At 34.2% G+C, this 18,617-nt stretch overlaps 2 long non-coding RNA genes across 3 annotated transcripts; both read right to left on the bottom strand.

Annotated features, from left to right (window-relative positions):
• Window positions 1-8,256: 8,256 nt before the first annotated feature.
• On the bottom strand, window positions 8,257-9,237 carry LOC116343171. The gene is made up of 2 exons (XR_004201311.1): window positions 9,201-9,237; window positions 8,257-8,474 (listed from the first exon to the last, which is right to left on the bottom strand). It is a non-coding gene; the product is annotated as an uncharacterized LOC116343171 (long non-coding RNA).
• A 50-nt stretch (window positions 9,238-9,287) lies between these two features.
• Window positions 9,288-16,165, bottom strand: LOC116343170. Of its 2 annotated transcripts, XR_004201309.1 has the most exons (3): window positions 15,826-16,165; window positions 15,640-15,763; window positions 9,288-9,497 (listed from the first exon to the last, which is right to left on the bottom strand). It is a non-coding gene; the product is annotated as an uncharacterized LOC116343170 (long non-coding RNA). The 2 variants fall into 2 exon arrangements; XR_004201310.1 differs by lacking the exon at window positions 9,288-9,497 and having other exon boundaries at window positions 15,563-15,763.
• Between the last annotated feature and the right edge of the window lie 2,452 nt (window positions 16,166-18,617).

The following is an 18,617-nucleotide window of genomic DNA, read 5'->3' as shown; positions in this document are numbered from 1 at the left end:
TTCTTCATGTGTTTCTCTTCGGGTCGCTTACTACTTCTGTGGTACAACAAAACATTCATAATTAAAAAATCTCCATAACTTTCTCACAAGCCTGATGAAATATTATGAGCGAGGGTAAGCTTTATGAAGCCAACTAAAGAGCTCGCAGACAAGTATTTCTTAGTTGAGCCTTTCATGCAGCTTGGTGCTCGTTTATTAGTGCAATACTTATAAAATGAGAGAAATGTGTGTGTGAGTTGGCCACATTTGCCAATGTTTACATGAGTTTTATGGTTCAATATATATGTAAAAAATTATTCTCCAATTTAGATGGTCGATTGCCTCTTCTACACACGTACACAAGCTCAGCACCGCCAGTTCAATTGGTGCTCTCATAAGTATTTAGAAGCATATTTGTTTTTTTTATTCATCCAAATATTTACCAATCGATATTGTTTTTATTGGGGCTGGTTGAAAACAGATAAAAACACAATCGTCGATAAGAATCTTTGGTTATATGTTTTTCTTTATTTTAACTTTTTTTGAAAAAGCCGAACCATATACAAAGTAATAATGCCGATACCACAAAACCATTCTTAAAGCGGTTGATATTTTGCTAGCCAAGCGATAACATACATTTTAATCGAAACAGTTCAACATCAAAAAATACCGAGAACCGCCAAATATAATACCTCTGCAACACAATTGGTGTGTTGTACATGTGTGTGTGTGTGTTCTCTTCCGATTCTTTTGAACGTAATTTCCGTCCTCAGCAACCTTTCGACCACTTTAACTGATAACTGCCGGTTACAAAATTGGCATTTGTTTACTCGTTTGCAAACCCATTCCGACAAGCACAAATGACTCAATGAATACAACAAAATAATACTAATAAATATAATGAAAACACTCAAAACAAGATCGCGTACACATTTGCAGCAATCGCTTGTTGAATCATTGCAAAATGGTACCGCTTGATTCGAATGGACCCCTGAAAATTTCGGTGTGTGCTCACTTCGGTTTTATAATTTATTAGGTTCATTATTACATTCTGTATAAATAAATTGTCAACAAGTACAGCATTGTCGTACACACTTCATTTCAGCGAATTAACACCAATATCAAAACGAGTCAGTTGGTTAGCATTAAAGCTGGTTTAAGCAGCGGGATATCAAAATAATCGCTTACACGGTGCTACGTGCATAAAAAGAAAAATTATATGCTTTATAGCACGGACGACGGCCTTTTTCGTTTTGTGTAAATGTGTGTACAAGCAATGTGTATGTTTATGCGGCGTAAATCGAATCGTTTCGTTAGTTCACAGATTCTGAATCGAATGATCGAACAGAGAGAAGGAGGGAGATCCTTCTTCCACTAATAATGTTGCTGTTATGCTCGTTTCATTCGAAATGTTTTACATGATATACATTGCGGATAAAATGGATTTTGAGGGAATGTGAACAAGGGAATCATATAATAATCACTTAAGTAAAAAAGAGCAAATGAGAGGTAATTAATTTCAATATTAAATTTCAAAACGATCACTGTTGTTTTCACAACCGTTGTCTGCACTGGCATATTGTGTTGCATATCATTTGTGGCATGAGTTATCCGTTCTCAATCACTTTCAAAAAAAGTGAAAGAATTGCTAAAATTGTTCAAACGTGTTTAACATTCATGAAGAATGTTCTGAAAAAGAAAAAAAAGCCTTATTCGACCGAAAATTGTTGAAGCATCGATTGCTACACGATGTATGTGAAATATTTAGGTGATCACAATTTGATCTTGCTGGAAAAAAGATGAGAACGAAACTGTACATGTTTCCGGTAAGGAACACAGTCAAGATGACAACCATCGATATTAATGCCCGGTTGAATGTGTGCCGGTCGGCATAACTAGGACTGTTCATGGTGAATGTGCTTGAAAATATGAATGATCAACGCATTTCGACGAAATGTCCTTGTACATCATTAATAACAAGCGATTTTTCAGTAACATCCATAATTTATGTTTGTAATAAAGTCACCTTTGTCGCTTTTGTTTTGCGAAAATAAAATAAAAACATTTATGAATAAATCGAATGCACAAAATCGAGAAAAAAAAGACCCTCGAACGTAGCCACATGGTATATGAAACAGGTAAGCAATGACGAAAATTGTGAATTACCGAGCGCATGATGCATGATGCAAAACGCATAAAGCAGCATAGCCAATTGACTACATCCGTTTTCAGCACGCGCGTACGCGCCACATTTTCAACTAGCCCATGCTTGGTGCTGGCAATATTTGATCGGTATCGATCGCGGTCTGGACAATTGCTGTACGAATGGAGAGTTATATGATGTTTGGCCATTGGAGATCAAACCATGTACATTATCAGATCAGCATTAGCCAATGTTTTTGTTTCGTGCTCATCTTCCCAATACATAAATATCGCTGCAAATATTATACATTTAATGGGAGAATGCGCCGATAACACTTTGTCGCTAAAACAGAAAACTGACATGCTGAGTGAAGTATCCCATTGAGATGCTTATCGCCCCCTGCCGTCACACTCGATCGCTGCTCTCGAAAATTGTCCAAAATAAGCGCACTTAACACAAAATTTATTGACCTTTATTTCATTCAAGAAAAATGAGCCAACTTCTCATATATACGCGCTTAACAAAAATTGTATAAAACATTTTTTTTTGTGTTGCATTGAAATATGGACCAGAGGATATTTCAAAGTCAATATTTTCGATTGAATTTGGTAAAAATTGTCAAAACAAGCATCGCATAAATTCAACGCTGTTGATGGATTTCATAATAAGGTAAAAATTCATGCGAAAATTATGTTATGCATCGGTAGTGATGATCATTGAACAATATTTTAAATGTGGACAATGGATGATATAGAGATATGTTTTTTTAAACATAGTTGGGTTTAAGCCTCACAACTTTGCTGAAGGCAGTTATCTTTTATCAGTTGAACAAGATCGCGTCTATTGAAAAAAGGAGAAGACGTACTTTCCTTCCGATTTCTTCACCTCTTTCACAATAGTTGCTACCTTTTTGTAAAGTATTAAGCCATTATGTTAAAGCAGATCATAGTTTCCGTTAAATCGTTTGCAAATGTGACGATAAGACGATGAGACATCCGGCTTCTGCAAAAACATTGCAAACCATAAATCGATTCTGTGAAAATTCCCCAATAAAACAATGAATGCAATGCATTTTTCCATATGATAAAATGAATCGGAATGATTTTGTTCAAATCTGGGAATTTTTTCGTCTGTATTCAAAATTAGTTCAAAATATGGCCTCGTGACTATAAAGGCGTTCCTTTCCAGTAGAAAATTTCCACTCTAAATGAAAGGAAACAAAATTTGTTGATTTAAACAGGAAGTTAAGATGGCTTTGGTGCTATAATACAGCGTTGGTGGTGGCAAAAGTATAATAAAACTTTTTTTTCATTTGGCCAAAAAAAAATTAAAGCGTAAAATTTGCAACTCAAAAGTGTTAACGTAGCTATGAGTATTTTCAGGAAATTAATTTAAAATGATTTTCATCGATGCATGCTAACATGTTAGATTCTAAGCTGAACTTGATTCTTTGGTTAGTTTCATTAAATTTTATGGCGAAAACCGCCAATTAAAAAATTGGTGTGCGGTGCATTTGAAGGTGATGGAAGTGAGAATTGAATTTATTAAAAAGATTCTCGAAAACCATTTTCAATCTTACTTATCCACACTTCTTCCGTTCGAAAGCGACTTTGTTGCGTATTTGGTTCTTTTTGCCAATAAAATGAATTGTCTTAATTGATATTTGAGTTGAGTATGTTTGGCCCTTTGAGCAGATGTATTGAAAGGCAGATTCGTTGTTCTGTTCAAGCATTAGTGGTTAAACTTGCACATGCAACTGACATAAAAACAAACGAATGTGTTAAATATGCTGAGCCTGCGGCCTGGGCGTTTCTCATACAAGAATCGTTAAAGCTGGCAAATTAGAGCAAAGTGTTTTTGTGTGTATGCAAAAGAAGAAGAACAAAAAAAAACCCATGAACCGTACACCTCCTATGAAAGAAGAAAAATTATTGCATGTGCTCCGCACGGCGCCAAACTACTTTTTTGCAGAAGGCAAATATGTAGCCATAATCGCTTTTCATTCATTCAATTAAGCTTTTGATCGTTCCGCACAATTTGGCTAACAAGTGATTTTTCGGCCAGTGCGCACAAAGCATAAAAAAATCCCCTGAAACAAACATTCAGTAGCCAAAAGAAGAAATGCTACCTTCGAAGAAAAAAAAACGAGATCCTTAGAGCATAAACAGCCAACTAACCTGATATTTTGCTTATTGGCTACCGAATTTAACGGCGTAATTTCGATTTTTTTTGCGCTCTCCATCATAACCCATTGATTATGGTGATCATAAAACAGAACACATCTGTAGCAACTATGCTGGTTTTTGCGCAAATCGATTCTCATTGAAGTGATTATCACTTGGCACATCGTTTCATTCAATTTTTGTATGAGAAGAGGCAATCCGTTTTTTTCGGAGGTTTTGAAACAAAAAAATTAAAATGCAATAATGAATTTATCGTTTTTAAATATATGGAATTGGGTTCCAATAATAATAAGAATTTAAGTTTTATGATTTTTGTTTTTTAAACACATAAAAATCTCGAATGAAACACATTAAATCTGCCCGTAACTTCAAACCGTAACATGAAGAGAAAAAGTTTACGTGCAACCACATTTGAATAAGTGGCGCTTTCAAATTATTCCATTATTGTGCGTTCTTTCAATCAATATAAAATGTTCAATTCGATTTTTTCGTGTATTCAACTTTGAAGAGGCAGATTGATACTTTTTTTCTCTTAAAATATGCATATGACTATAAAGTTGTGTCTTAAACGGCGCATATTCATAAGCATTTCACCGGTCGACGCATTCACATAAATTAAATTACAACGGCCATAAAAAGTGAATATAATTTTTTTTCTCCTCTTTTTTGATTTTTTGAAAAAATAGTCTTAAATCCAAGCTGTAAACAGATAAAAATCCTATCAAAATTCGTATAATAAACCAATAAATAATAATTCTTTATACATGAAATATAATATGGGTTTCAAGAAGAGCATAAAAACACGACTGAATTTATCAAAAAGGAATAAAATGTGCTCCCTGCTCCACAAACAAAAGAAAACATGATGGTCGCATTAAATTAATTCAAGATTCACAGCAACACAACAGAAGAACAAAAAAATGACCAACAAAATATGCTTTTGTACAGAAAATAGGAGAAAATGGTGAACAATGATATGGACACATTTCGATAGATTTAATAAATTCATTGGTTTTTAAGAAACACAAAATGTGTTTGATTTTTTATTGGCCTGAATTATTACAATGAATGGATGGACACCAGGTTGATTCAATGGAACTCTATTGACTATTTTAAGAATAAAAGCCCTCATGAAGTCTCGGGGTGAAAAACGTTCTACTTGTTTTTTTTTCTTCATCACAGAACAATGCCATTTTGGAAAAATAGAACATTTGGTAGCAGTTTTGATAATAAATAGGCTAGGTATAGGTTTACCTTTTTTTGGCCTGCCACAATTTGATCAATTATTACTGTGCAGTGGCTGTTGTAAATTTTGAATTATTGACATTTACGATTGCACAAACAAATTAGACCCCGAAATCGTTTTCACGAAATGAAACAAATTTTCGAAAAATTAATCAGGTTCCCTCATGAGATCGTCGAATGGAATTTTTGCTATTAAATTGTTATTACTGGCGAGCAATCAATGGTGTGTATGCTGTCATTTGGTCGTTATTCAAATTTGGCTTTGGATATCGCACAAAGCAATTTAAAAGGTATCCTCGCGATCTCTCTCTGTCACGCTCTCTCTCTTCCGAAAAAAAAAAAAAAAACAAATGCTGCTTAATGACTAATGGATATATGATACAGTTTACGTTTGTGTACGATTTTATTTATTTGATTTGCCTTAGGTCATCCAGCTTACTCCATTTATATGCGTTTTGAGAAAAGTGCAGAAAATAACCGTATAAATAAACCAATCTGGAAGGAGAACGAACCAGAAAAAAAAAACGACAACAAAACACACGAAATAATTTTACATTTTGTATTAATGGCGAACAACCTGGTCTATGAGCAACATGATTACTTTTAAAGAACACCCGCTGTGCTTCTGAATTGAATATACGGCTGCAGGCTAAGAACAAACGAAAAAACATCGTTCATCTCGCGCAGTGGAATTGTATTTTGTAAATCTCATGCGGCTAGTGATAATAATTTCTTAGTCACTTTCGTCGTTTGGAGCCGTGAAATGATTTCGGGACTATGCGCTTGGGCTCATACTCGGGCGCGCGCGCACTCAATTTTACACAGATAAAGACACGCACATTTACTACTCACGAAAAATAGCGCTGCTGAAATGAATGGACTTTTTGGTGCATGCGCTCTCAGCTTAAAATGCATCATTTAAATATGAAATAATTCTTCAAAATCATTAAAAAAACGCAAGCGTACACAAAATGAACCACGAAATCGAAATGTTGACCGTCTTCATCAATGTGGTGTGTGTGTGTGTGTGATTTTTTTCAATTCCAAAAGATTCATTCTTGAGTCGTTGCTTTATTTCGGGCTTCTGGCTCTCACAAATTTTTCATTGATAATAAACAATTCCGGAGATATGCGATATATTTTCTGCAGAGCATATTAAAAACGGTTATGGATCATAAATTAAGCGAGAGAGTGAGAGGCCACGCATCAAATAGTCGGTTAACTTATAGTTGTGCATCCCCATTTTAATAACTTCCATGTGGCCACTGTTTAATAATAGCATTCAATTTTTTGCACAACCAAAGCATGTGAATAATCATATGGAAATTTGTTCATTTTTTTCGTTCGTTGAAGAAGATTAAATGGATTTGATGCATTTTAAATCCGTCCACACCAAATAACATCATATATTCATGGTCAGTTGTGATTTATTCGTGGCGAATCATCGACCGGTGCACGAACTAAGAAAATTGATCATTCTCAAGCATAGAGCATGGTCTAATGAATGCAGACATTTGTGAAAACGGAATTATTTTTATCGAATAATCTTGGAGACTTTGTGCTGTGTGTGTGTGCCACTTGAGGAATTCCAAAGTAGAAAATGAAAATCATTAAATACAAAAAAATCGTCAGTTTTAAATTGCTTTTCTCGGATTTGTGCTGCATGGTGTCGGTTAGAAATTCGGATGATTTTTCGGTATTCCCGTGACAGGCAACATGTGTTTTGTGCGCGCACTTATCGATGCACACACACACAATGTGCAAATGATTTTATAAATTCGGAAAAAGTATTTATGATATATGATAATGTATTGGCTTCTTCTTTTTTTTCAGGATCTTCAAGCAGTCTAGGGAAGAAATACGTTTGACTTCTCATAAATCGAAATCATTTGCCGACCATAGCAAAAATGTGCACACGGACACATCGTTTTTCATTTCCAATCGATTAATCATCGTCAGCATACTGTTGGTTTTTTGATTAACAAAATCCTCATCCAGAAAAATCAATATTTTTCTCTTTCTGTGCACAAGAAACAAAGCAAAAAATGTTTATGGATTCCAAATGAAAATAACCATTTCATGGTTCGAACTAAAACAGCATCAAGACCAAATTGCTTTAGCTACCGAACAGACATTCCTAATGAATGTGTTGGACATCGTGCAATTTGGGATGAGATGTTTTACTCTTTGCAACCCTGACCCGAAACATTATTAATGATTCGTTTGTTTCAGCGAAAAGAAGAAAAAAAACAGATTCCAAAATATCATTGCGATCTTCAGGAATGTAATTCAATTCCTGGTTTCCTTTATTAAATTTATAATTGCGTATTCCAAAAAAAAACAGCTTCTTCATCGACATCGAATGACTTATAATTTATTTACGAAATGAAATTCCCAATTGGAAGGTGTGTGATATTCGATTTTTTTAAAATGCAAACGCCATATAATACCACAGCAGTCAGTTTGTTGGGACCGGATTAATGTCATAAAAAAGGATTGATCATTGTATAACAGTTGGATAGCTCTCTAAATTGGCATAAAATACATTTTTTTACCAGAAAATATTTTAATTTTTAATACAAAACCACAAAGACCTCTAACAAATTGTTACTAACAATTTTGTATTTAACTTGTTCGCCTGGGAATCGATCGCCAATTTTACACCACACATCGCCTTTTTTCACAATAACAATAATAAAAAATTGATTATGATTGGTTATGCAAAATACAGTTTATTAAAGAAATTGGCTCAGTGAAATCAATAACATCTATATAAAATGATTTTCTCACGTAAATAAATCATCGTTTTTTTTACATGTGTCGTCTCGGTTGTTTGAATAGCAAAGCGTTTTGCGGTTAGTAAAGTTTGAATAATCCTGAAATTGTTCTCATAGTGTATCGTCTCGTTTGGGATTTATATCAATCTGAAAATGGACGGAAATTATCATTCTTTTCTGCTTACATAAAAAAAATATTAAAACTGAATCATTTTTTATTTCGTATTTTCTCTCTCGCGAGCAAATGCCACCACAAAAAACCACAAAGTAATAGATTTCTTAAAAAAGCCACAATTTGTTGGGCGATTAGCGTGTTTTTATTTTGTTTGCATTGAACTAACGATGATATGTGCTGGAAAATATGGGCGACTCGCACATTAAAGCGTAAGGAATCTCATCGCGCTGACTGAATTTCACTGGAAATCTTCGAAAGTGAGAGAGAGAGAGAGAGAGAGAGAGAGAGAGAGAGAGAGAGAGAAGCAGAGACAATCTACATAGTTAAGTACCATTTCATGTACTTATTCTCTATTTGAATTCTGAATGTGGCAATATCAAAAAAACACATCAGAAATAATAAATATCCATAAAAGAGTTATTGTGTGAACAAATATTTGAGGCATTCATGCATATTTTAATGTTAAACCCGATGATTACCGTTGAATCACTTCGAAGGAAACAAGTGGAATTATGATTTATGAACAAGCTTATATTTGTTGTCATTGCAACAGAGCATCAAACAAAATGCTGCTTTGTCTCTGAATTTCAAGTGAAAGATCATAAATGAACATAATAATAGCACAACAACAAAAAAAGACAACAAATTCTAATTCGTATACAAACACATTGCGTTGACTATATATGTATATATTGTACCTGAGTAGCGTTGGTGTTGTTCTTTGTTCGTCGTTTTATGATTTTTTATTGTATTTAATTATGAAAAATGATCGTCGCATGAGAAATGAAAAAAAAAAACGCTTGAGAAAACAAGTCATATGATGTAGAGTTATGTTCATAAATTTTTTTTCGGTTTTGTTTCGTTCTGTTGTGTGTGTGTCCCCATGCACCTCGTGTTTAGATTTATCAAAAGAGTTGTTGCATAAGTGTTTTTTGTGTCGTTTCATTGTGTTCAAATAAATTGTCAATCATTGGACATGACCCCCAGTGTTACACCTGAATGCAAGAGAGAAATAAAAAAATAGAGTGTAAATGTGTGATATCGGACAGCAGACAATGACATTGAATATTATTCATATCGATGGTTCGAAGGTAACAATCGACAAAATATCAACATGTCATCAATTATTAGTTTTGAGTATCCCTGATCAGATTCCCTTTGTTAACGCAGCAAACCATTCAAATTCCAATTCAAAAACATCGATTTCGATTTTAAAGTGGAACGTTGCGGTCGTCTCTTATTTTATCTATTTTCGATTTAAGGTGAACAGAAATTGTTGGTACTTTTGTCCTTTTATTCATCACCCATTGACCCGAACGCTCACAAGAGAATTCAATAAATGAATTGAATTGAATCAAACCGTCATCGATTCAAGCCTGATCATAAAAGTCAGTAATTGTATAAACGATGAATTTATGATGTTTCGTTTATGAAATAAATGGTGAATAAAAAAAAATCATAAATTTCGGAATTTGTCTACCTCGTTGTAGTTAGATCGATTTCTTGCTCTATGGAATCGGTGCGGATAGAAAGGGGCTCATTGTTTGTGATGGTGTTCATTTTTCTTTTGATTTTTTTTTCACATCACATAAAAATTGCTAAAAAATGGAACTGCGCACAGTGCACAATTGATTGTTGTGTGTCTTTTCAGTTGATGAGATATCATTAGTGTGAAGCGAATTTGACTTTATGACGTTCTTTTTTCCCTTTTTGTGATCGAATTTCATTCATACTTTGTGAAATGTGAATGAAAAATTCACATCAAAGCAAAAATTTTATCAATGACTTTTTTTTTCACAACAAACCTTTTTTTCACGGCAAACATTTTTACGGGAAAAATAGTCATTAGTGCTTTATTCACGCTTTTTTTAATCAAATTAATCATCGAAACGATTAGTCATTTGAATGAATTAAAAATTAATGATCACCAAAAATTCAAGAAAATATCAAAAAATGTGAGTTTTCTAAAAAAAAAATGTTGTAAAATCTTTGAAGTCCTGCCTTTGAGCAGTGATTTTTTTTATGAATCAAAATGCAGACTTTCCATTCAATCAAATTGCTATTTTTCATTCATTCATCAATTTCTGGTTCAAAAGTCGATTAAAATAACTTCATTTTTTCGCCTTTGCATTGTGTGCGCTGCACCATTAACCAACCTCTTCATCATTCAAACTCACGCAACGAAATTGAAATTGATACGTTGGAATCTGATACACATTAAAAAAAGAGATACAAGTTGACTTTTTCACTTATCAGTCATCCAAATAGACGTTGTCTAACGCTTGGTCAGTTAGATGTAATCGAATGCGCGCGCACTTGTATGTGTGTGTGTGTGTCTAAATGTGAAATGTATCTTGTTGCATTTGGGTGGGCATTTTCTTTGGATTGTTTGGTGTTGGTCCGATTTCAGTGTCTGTCAACATTTTCTTCAGGATGCAATAAATTTGTAGTCAGGCAACATATGATGTTTTCACCTTAAAGACAAACACACACACACAAACACAAAGAGAGACAAATATTTGAAACAAATAAAACAGCATCCCATTGCCAATATAGCACTTAAATATTACCGAGTGCGGTGACACACAAGAACATAAAGCGAAAGAATAACATTTTAAACCACAATTTTATATATATTTATATAAAATGCTGCATAAAACGAGAGAGAGAGAGAGAGAGAGCGTGAAAGGGGAGGGAAAGAGAGAAAGACACGTACTAAACGATAAAACAATGGGAATGAAAGATGAAACAAATGCAGAAACAAATAAATCAATTTGAAAAACATTTTAATCGAAATGCATTACGCATTTATTTGTCACCGCATCGGTCCGTGATTACCATATGCGACCAAATCAACTGATAACATTCTTAAAAAAAGATTTCCGAGGTGTCAGCAATTAATTTTCAATAATGTAATTAATGTGTGCCTCATCATGCCGCAACAGATAATCTCTTTCGAAATTCCATTTTGGACCTTTTTTTCCATTTGGTTTGTCAACAAGCGGAGAGAAAATATATTCGATATATTCAAAGTTCAGGCTTGGTACAATGACAGGACAACGGCAGTCGATTCCAAATGCATAAAATATTCTGCGCATTTGATTGCAAATATATTCACTGAGTTCGAAGCAACGATTTTTATTATCAACAAAAATATTAATTCAATTCGCTTAATATCAACGCACACTTATTATCATTGTCGCTTTTTCCAATTCTTTTTATTTTTAAGTCACAGGTAGGCATCGAAAGACTGAAGAACTATAAGCTAACAAGGAAGTTATCACTATCATCCATCCACTGTGGCCACGATAATTTGTTAAATGGTAATTGATGTCTTAGTTTAGAATTCACACGATGAATGTAATTAATGCATTCGGGTCTGAATATATTCGAATATGTTGCCGCCTGTAGTGTGAGGCAATCAGGTGATAACGAAAGTTACAGAATTTCCTTCTTTTTTCATCATTTTCGATGAGGAGAAAAATTGCTTGAATTTCACCTTTACTGTTTCAAAAGTGCGTATCAAGAAAAAAAGACGTGAAAAAAGTATATTCAACGGTTATAAAGACATTTTTTCCTTCGGTGATGATACTTATCTGTCATCTGCTTTTTTTTTGTTTCAATTCAAACAACAAAGAGCGTAGCGAGAGAGAGAAGAAGACAGAGGTAGAGAAAGAGCCAACCAGGGAATACCGCAGTTCAATATCGTCAGTAGAGTACACACGAGCGCCCATCCATGTAAAATGTTTTGGGTTTGAGAAAAGCGAACGACGTGGAAAAAAGTGAAGGTATGTGCGATGGTATTAATTTTATAGATGTATAACACAAATTTCAAAAGATCAATTTTACTGATATCGATACATTTCGAGGGCACGTCTTCTTCGGTGTGTGTTTTTTTTTTGCTTCTCGCACATGCACTCACTGTGTGCGCGATAAATTATAGCAAGACGATAGATGCACATATACACGGTGCCGAAGAGAAAATGAGAAATAAAATCGACGAGAGCCAAAGAAAGAGTCAAAAGAAACTCTGAAACAACCACACGATAACACTCAAATCGGTTTTTTTTCGTCTCTCTCGCTTCTCTTAATTTTAAGTGCATGCACATCATTTTTTCTCTCGTCTTTTTTTTCGTTATGTACGATTGTTTGGTGTGTTTTTTTCTTCATCAACTGGTGGCCCATCATCAGTGTGAAATAAAAAACCCCAGAACAGACTATCGGTTCGAACATTTTTTTTTACGAATGGTCGTAAATTTAGTTAGTGGGTGACAAAAATGTCTCAACAATGTGTCGCCTACTGATAACGAGTGTGTGTGATAGATTCAAAGACTTTAAAACAAAAAAAAACCAATTCATAGTATAAGGTGAACGACGGACAAACACCAAGAACAAGATCGAAATGCATACAGATCGCACTTGGGCATCGCATAGAAGCCGAAAGTGCGTTTTTTTCGTCTACATTGATGTCTACATTTAATAATCATAAAAGTGATTCCATCGAAATTGGAAATTGACCCATCCTATGCGGCTGCATCGTTTGCGTTGACCACAGTGATTGAAACAGAAGAAGTGTTCAATTTCATGAACGAAGAACAACGAAAACAACAACAAAAACAAAAAATGAAAGCTAATTGAGAGACAGTTTTCCAATGACAACAACAAAACAAAGGAACGCGATAAAAGTCCCATAAAAAAAAGAGCAAAGAACACACACACCAAAACAAACAGATATAAATTCTTAATTTTTATGCCTTTTCTTTGTGGGTGTCTTTGAGTCAATTTTTAAAACTGATAGAAAATTACGGATGGTGTCATTTCATTTTATCCACTATTAAATGTGTTAATAAATTTTGCTGGCCTTTCCTAGGTGGTAAAGTCTCACTAATCGATGCGATCGATCAATGCTCTGCGCCGTAAATATGTCTGCTTCCATATAGAAACACAAATCGACGCATACGCATTTGACGCTGTTGCTGGTTATTCTCTGTTGGTTTTTTTTTCGCACAAATCGGGTTTTTTAATGTGTTACCATCTCTTTTTTTTGCTTTAATTTCTTAACTCGCACATTCACACCTTTTAAAACCAGTTGAAAAATGCCCAACGAATTCACATATCGGGTTTTTTTGGTGTTCAATTGACATAGCATCACGTACACGAATCGTTATGGTTTGCTTGAACACAATTGAGCAACAAAGAAACGACAAATAATAGCAATATTTTGACTCTATTTTGTCCCACTGTCAATCACGATACATTTCAGTAGCGTGTTTAAATACCATTTCCATTTTTATCTTCATCGTAATAAATACCAAAATTCTCTGAGGAATCCCATTTGAAGACAGCGACAGCATTAGTCATCCGATGCAACGAATTGATAAATCGCATACATCTGTACGCTGTGAGATGCTGAATGCACACAAAAAACAAAAATATTTCACATGAGTGTCACTTGTCTCTTCTCGGTGAATTATGTGGTGCCATATTCAATGGAATTTTTCCCACTTGTATATCGTTGTGTAAGATTATAATAGCTGATACAGTACCTGCTTATGGACTTCATCGACTGAAAAATGTCACACGAAATTTCGTTCAAAATATAAATGGAGAGAGAGAGCGAAAAAAAAACGTTTCAATAGATGTGTGTATATCCTTCACTTGCTTTCAACCATTCACTTGCTCTTTTATTCCATTTTGGAAACATAATTGAGACACAACGCATCTCTAATGTTATGAATGAATGAATAAATGGTGTCAACAAACACATCACGGATTCAGCCAATTTCCATGTTTGTCACATTTTAATTTATGAATGTCTTTCACATTTGAATCGCTCGAATTTGCAACTTTACCCGTGATTACGATCTCGAAAACTATGTTTCACAACGAGAGAAATCCACAACACAAAAACAGCGTTAAACATTTTAAACCATTTGTTTGTAATTTAGATCTAACCGATAAAGGGAGACATTGCCGAAAAACCAACACAACTACAATTTGCACTGAATACGTTCCTCTCGGAAAGAGAAACTAAATATGTTTATGTTCACCTCTACTCTTTAACAGTATTTGTGCATGTGTGTGCGTTTGTTTATTTTGGAAAGGCTTGGTTAAACTGAATGGAAACTGTTACTATGCATACAATGTACGAATACAATACTACACATCTATACTGTACAGTACAAACCCCTTTATGTAGGTAGTTGAATTTTGGCAAAAATGCTGTTGTCAACGGGCTACCATTGTTCACTTATACGACACTCCATATAACCCTATAAATGGCAACATATTCGCAAAGCCATTCCGTTCATATTTTTGCACTGCACTGAACTCTTTCGGGTTAAGGGTTTTACCTGCTGTCGTTTGGAAAAAGTAAAGCAAAGAACCCGATAAAAGATGAATAGGAAAGGATTCGACACAAACAATACGGCAATGAGAAACCCATTCACATGACAATTGGATAGCAATTAAAGTGTTAAAAGTTTATGGACTCGATGTAAATCATTGTATTACATCCGACAACAACAAAAAAAAACCAATTCCAAAAATTGAAAGGCATAGAACCAAGCTCTGCAATTAGAGGAAAGCAAGAGTTAAACAAATCATAAAAGTTCGTTGTGCATGATGAAAATGTCATTTAATCCTTTTACTTTTTATGGATGACATCCATCGTAAAACAATTAAAATGAGCGATTCTTGTACTTTTTTCGCAAAAAAATGCCTGTGTACGTGCTTGGAAGCGGTCATTTCACTGTGTTGCACTGCGAATTTTTGCCCTTTGCTTTGGCCAAACACATTTTCCACATTGACACAGCGAGCTCAACAGTGAATTGTAATTGGATTCTGGCCATTTAGGAAAGGATTATGGAAATGAAAATTAGTTTTAACTCTCCATTCAATTTAATTGTCTCAATGAATTTAATCTTGTTTGCATTTTTAAAAGGGTTAATTTTCATTTCGAGTCTTTAATTGTAGTTCCGTTTCGACTCCAAGAAATTGTTATGCTATGTACTTCTCTTTCTCTTCTTTTTATTTAAAGGTTCCAAACCAAATCATAAAATTCAACTTATAATTTTCTTATTTTATTTTCCTACAAAAATGCCAAGTGTACACAGTTTTATTCGTTCTTATAAATACCTAATCACTTCGGACCTTTTGACGTCGCTTTTCTTCAAGTTCTCGCAGATTTTAATTATCGTGGATGTTTTCCTTTCTTCCCTCGAATTGCAAGTGGACCCTCAAAACCGCTCAAAAAGACCGGCTAATCGTCGTAATAAATTATCAATTAATTTTCGCACACAATTAGCTCCTTTATACATTTACCTATCGTCTCCGGTCTCTTTTACTCTCTTGACTTGGTCGTCGACTTCGTATTACTTTCTCGTTGCTAATTTCGTTAATTTATTTTACTTAATTGTTACTTTTTTGACTACGTTGTCGAACATTTGTTTCGTTAGTCCTCTCAACGATCTTATTGAGTCGTCCGTCGTACACCAAGTGCCTTGCTCACGTCTTTTGACGTTTCGATGTGTCACTTCACCTTTCCACTCGTTTCATTTATGCGTGTGACTCTCAACTGTTATACTTGGCAACTCTTCATATTTACTTTGACCTTTTAAACTATTCTACTCATTACATCTCTCATTTTTTTTTTTATTTTCAATTAAAATCCATAACAAAATGTTTCCAAGAAATTTGCGGATGAAGTTTGTTAATTTCATTGGAGAAAGGAACTTGTGTCTATATAGAATTGATGGCTGTTAGATTTACATAGTATACTAATGTGTGATTGATGCGTTACAGTCAAACTCTCTTCCACAAAACTCGTTAATATAATCATTTACGTTGGAAAACACATGTTGAGATGCAAGAGCATTGAGTTAAAACACAAGAACATTATCAATTGACCCATGTGTAAATGAAGGTCAACGACGAAACGATGAATCACAGTATGATTCAAAATGCGTGAAAAATCAAAATATGTGCGTCTCAAGGCTCACCATCCATTAAACGAGCTCTGGAAATTTATTTTCTGTAGTATTGGTCAAACGACCATTCGGGGAGCCAAAATGAAAGTCAATGCTTTGATTTTCTGTTTCATACGAAAAATGTGAAGCGATGGTGTGTACAAAACACATTTTGAACCTTGAATTTTCGAAAACGAAACAGTATTCATCAACATGTATGTTTCCAAAAAATTATTAAAAACTTTATGCATTTATTGCACATACATAAATGTGTTCACTACCGAATACTACGAACGACACTCTTCTATTTAGAAAAAAGATTCGAGAGGGAAAAAAACATGCAAAACGAAAGCATTTGAACGAGTAACATTTCACTCTTCTTTTGAAGCCTTCTTCATCTTACTCCTTCAGTTTCTCCTTTTCGGGCTCAAGAAAAAGTCACTTTTGAACCTTTCATACCAATCTAACGTACAATCATTCTCGTTGCAAACAATGAATGACATATACCTTAGTATATACATAAAATTACTTTATTGCACAAATTAATAAATAGTTTTATTTGGGCTAGTTGTATTCGCAAAATTGTAAATTTTCTCTCTCTTTACCTCTCTTCTCTTTCTTTTTCTTACTCTTTCTACTGCTCTATAGAAACAGCTCTGTCTGTTTCTCTCTATTGCGCTTCCCGCTTTCGTACATAGAAGAAAGACAAACAAGAAGCAATGTATGTTGGAAGGGACCAAAGACAATTCGGTGACAATAAACTTCTATAACTGGTAACTATATATTTGAGAAGGCCTTATAAATCTGTTCAAAGATGTACACTCATGCAAAATTATGAAAGAGAAATTGGAATGCTTTATTGCTTTATACAGTGATTCGTGACAAACCAAATAACAAAAAGAAAAACAAACAACTGTAACATTGCAGAAATGGTATGCCACTAGCAATGTTCGTTATTGTTATTGCACCATGTCCATGTACACATATGAGTCTCATTCCGTATGCTGAACAGACTCTCAATTTGAATACGAATGTAAAAATGTCAATCCATAAGCAGACAAGGCGCAATTTCCATCTGTGGCATCATGGTATTTTTCTCAGCTGATTCGTCATGGACATGCTCAAAATCAATACAACATGAATCTTCATATTTTATCATACAGAAATTACAAAAGATATTTCATGTATCATTGTATTCAATGAAGAAGTGCGTCTTCATCATTCAAAAGTTGTGAAAAATCAGACATTGAAAATTGACTGGTGCAAAGTCACCTGTACAACGATATTCTCTCGTTTACCTTTTTGTGAACATTTTTTTTCTTTTATTAAAATGACGTATCAGACGTACCGAAGCAAAAAAAAAACATTGTGATGAAGACGCAATTGGAAGAGGTGAAAAGGAAATGCGAAAAGCAAATTATATGGTTTACACAATTTCAAAATAAACGCTTCGAATCTCTCGGTTTGGTGGAACAATGGAATGCATCAGTGAAAAATGCCCTTCTCAATCAAGGATAAAACGAAAATCATTTAAATAAAGGCCTTTTATATGCGTTTGCCATAATCAATTATATGCAGCAGAGAAGAGAGCAGAAAAAAAACGCCACGCAAATCGCGATCGATATTGTACATCATGCTATGACAAACAAAAAAATAATCATGCGTTCGGTGCAATATTGGTGAATTTGGGGTGAAGAACAGGTTTATGCGAAACCATAACTTCCACATTCTTTTGCGTACGAATATTTCGATTAATGATTATTTGCCGAAATTTATTACGAAATGAGCAACACACAATAACGTGGGAGAAAAGAAACCGAAATATAATGGAATCGTTGGTGCATTTGGCCAGCCAACATTCTTATCAAAATAAATATATTATCGCACCGAACGCACACAGACACACACAGCAATAATGAACAGCAATCGATGGGTTCGATGCGTGGTATTTTCATCATTTTTTCGTTCTCGTATAATTTGATTTACAATTCACTAGACAGACGGAAGATGTGGCGGTTTCTCTTGAATTTGTTGTATTTAAATACAATTTTTAAAAATGCTTCATTTTACGTAAAATCGCAAAATCGACTGCATCAAAATGAAAAAGATACAGAATTTTATTAATTGCACTTATAAAATGGCCAGAGG

Source organism: Contarinia nasturtii, unplaced genomic scaffold (assembly GCF_009176525.2).
Source record: "Contarinia nasturtii isolate CC-2019 unplaced genomic scaffold, AAFC_CNas_1.1 Cnas_scaffold_993, whole genome shotgun sequence".
Lineage (NCBI taxonomy): Eukaryota > Metazoa > Arthropoda > Insecta > Diptera > Cecidomyiidae > Contarinia > Contarinia nasturtii.
The sequence above is the reverse complement of the archived record's forward strand: the minus strand, read 5'-3'. Positions and strand labels throughout refer to the sequence as shown.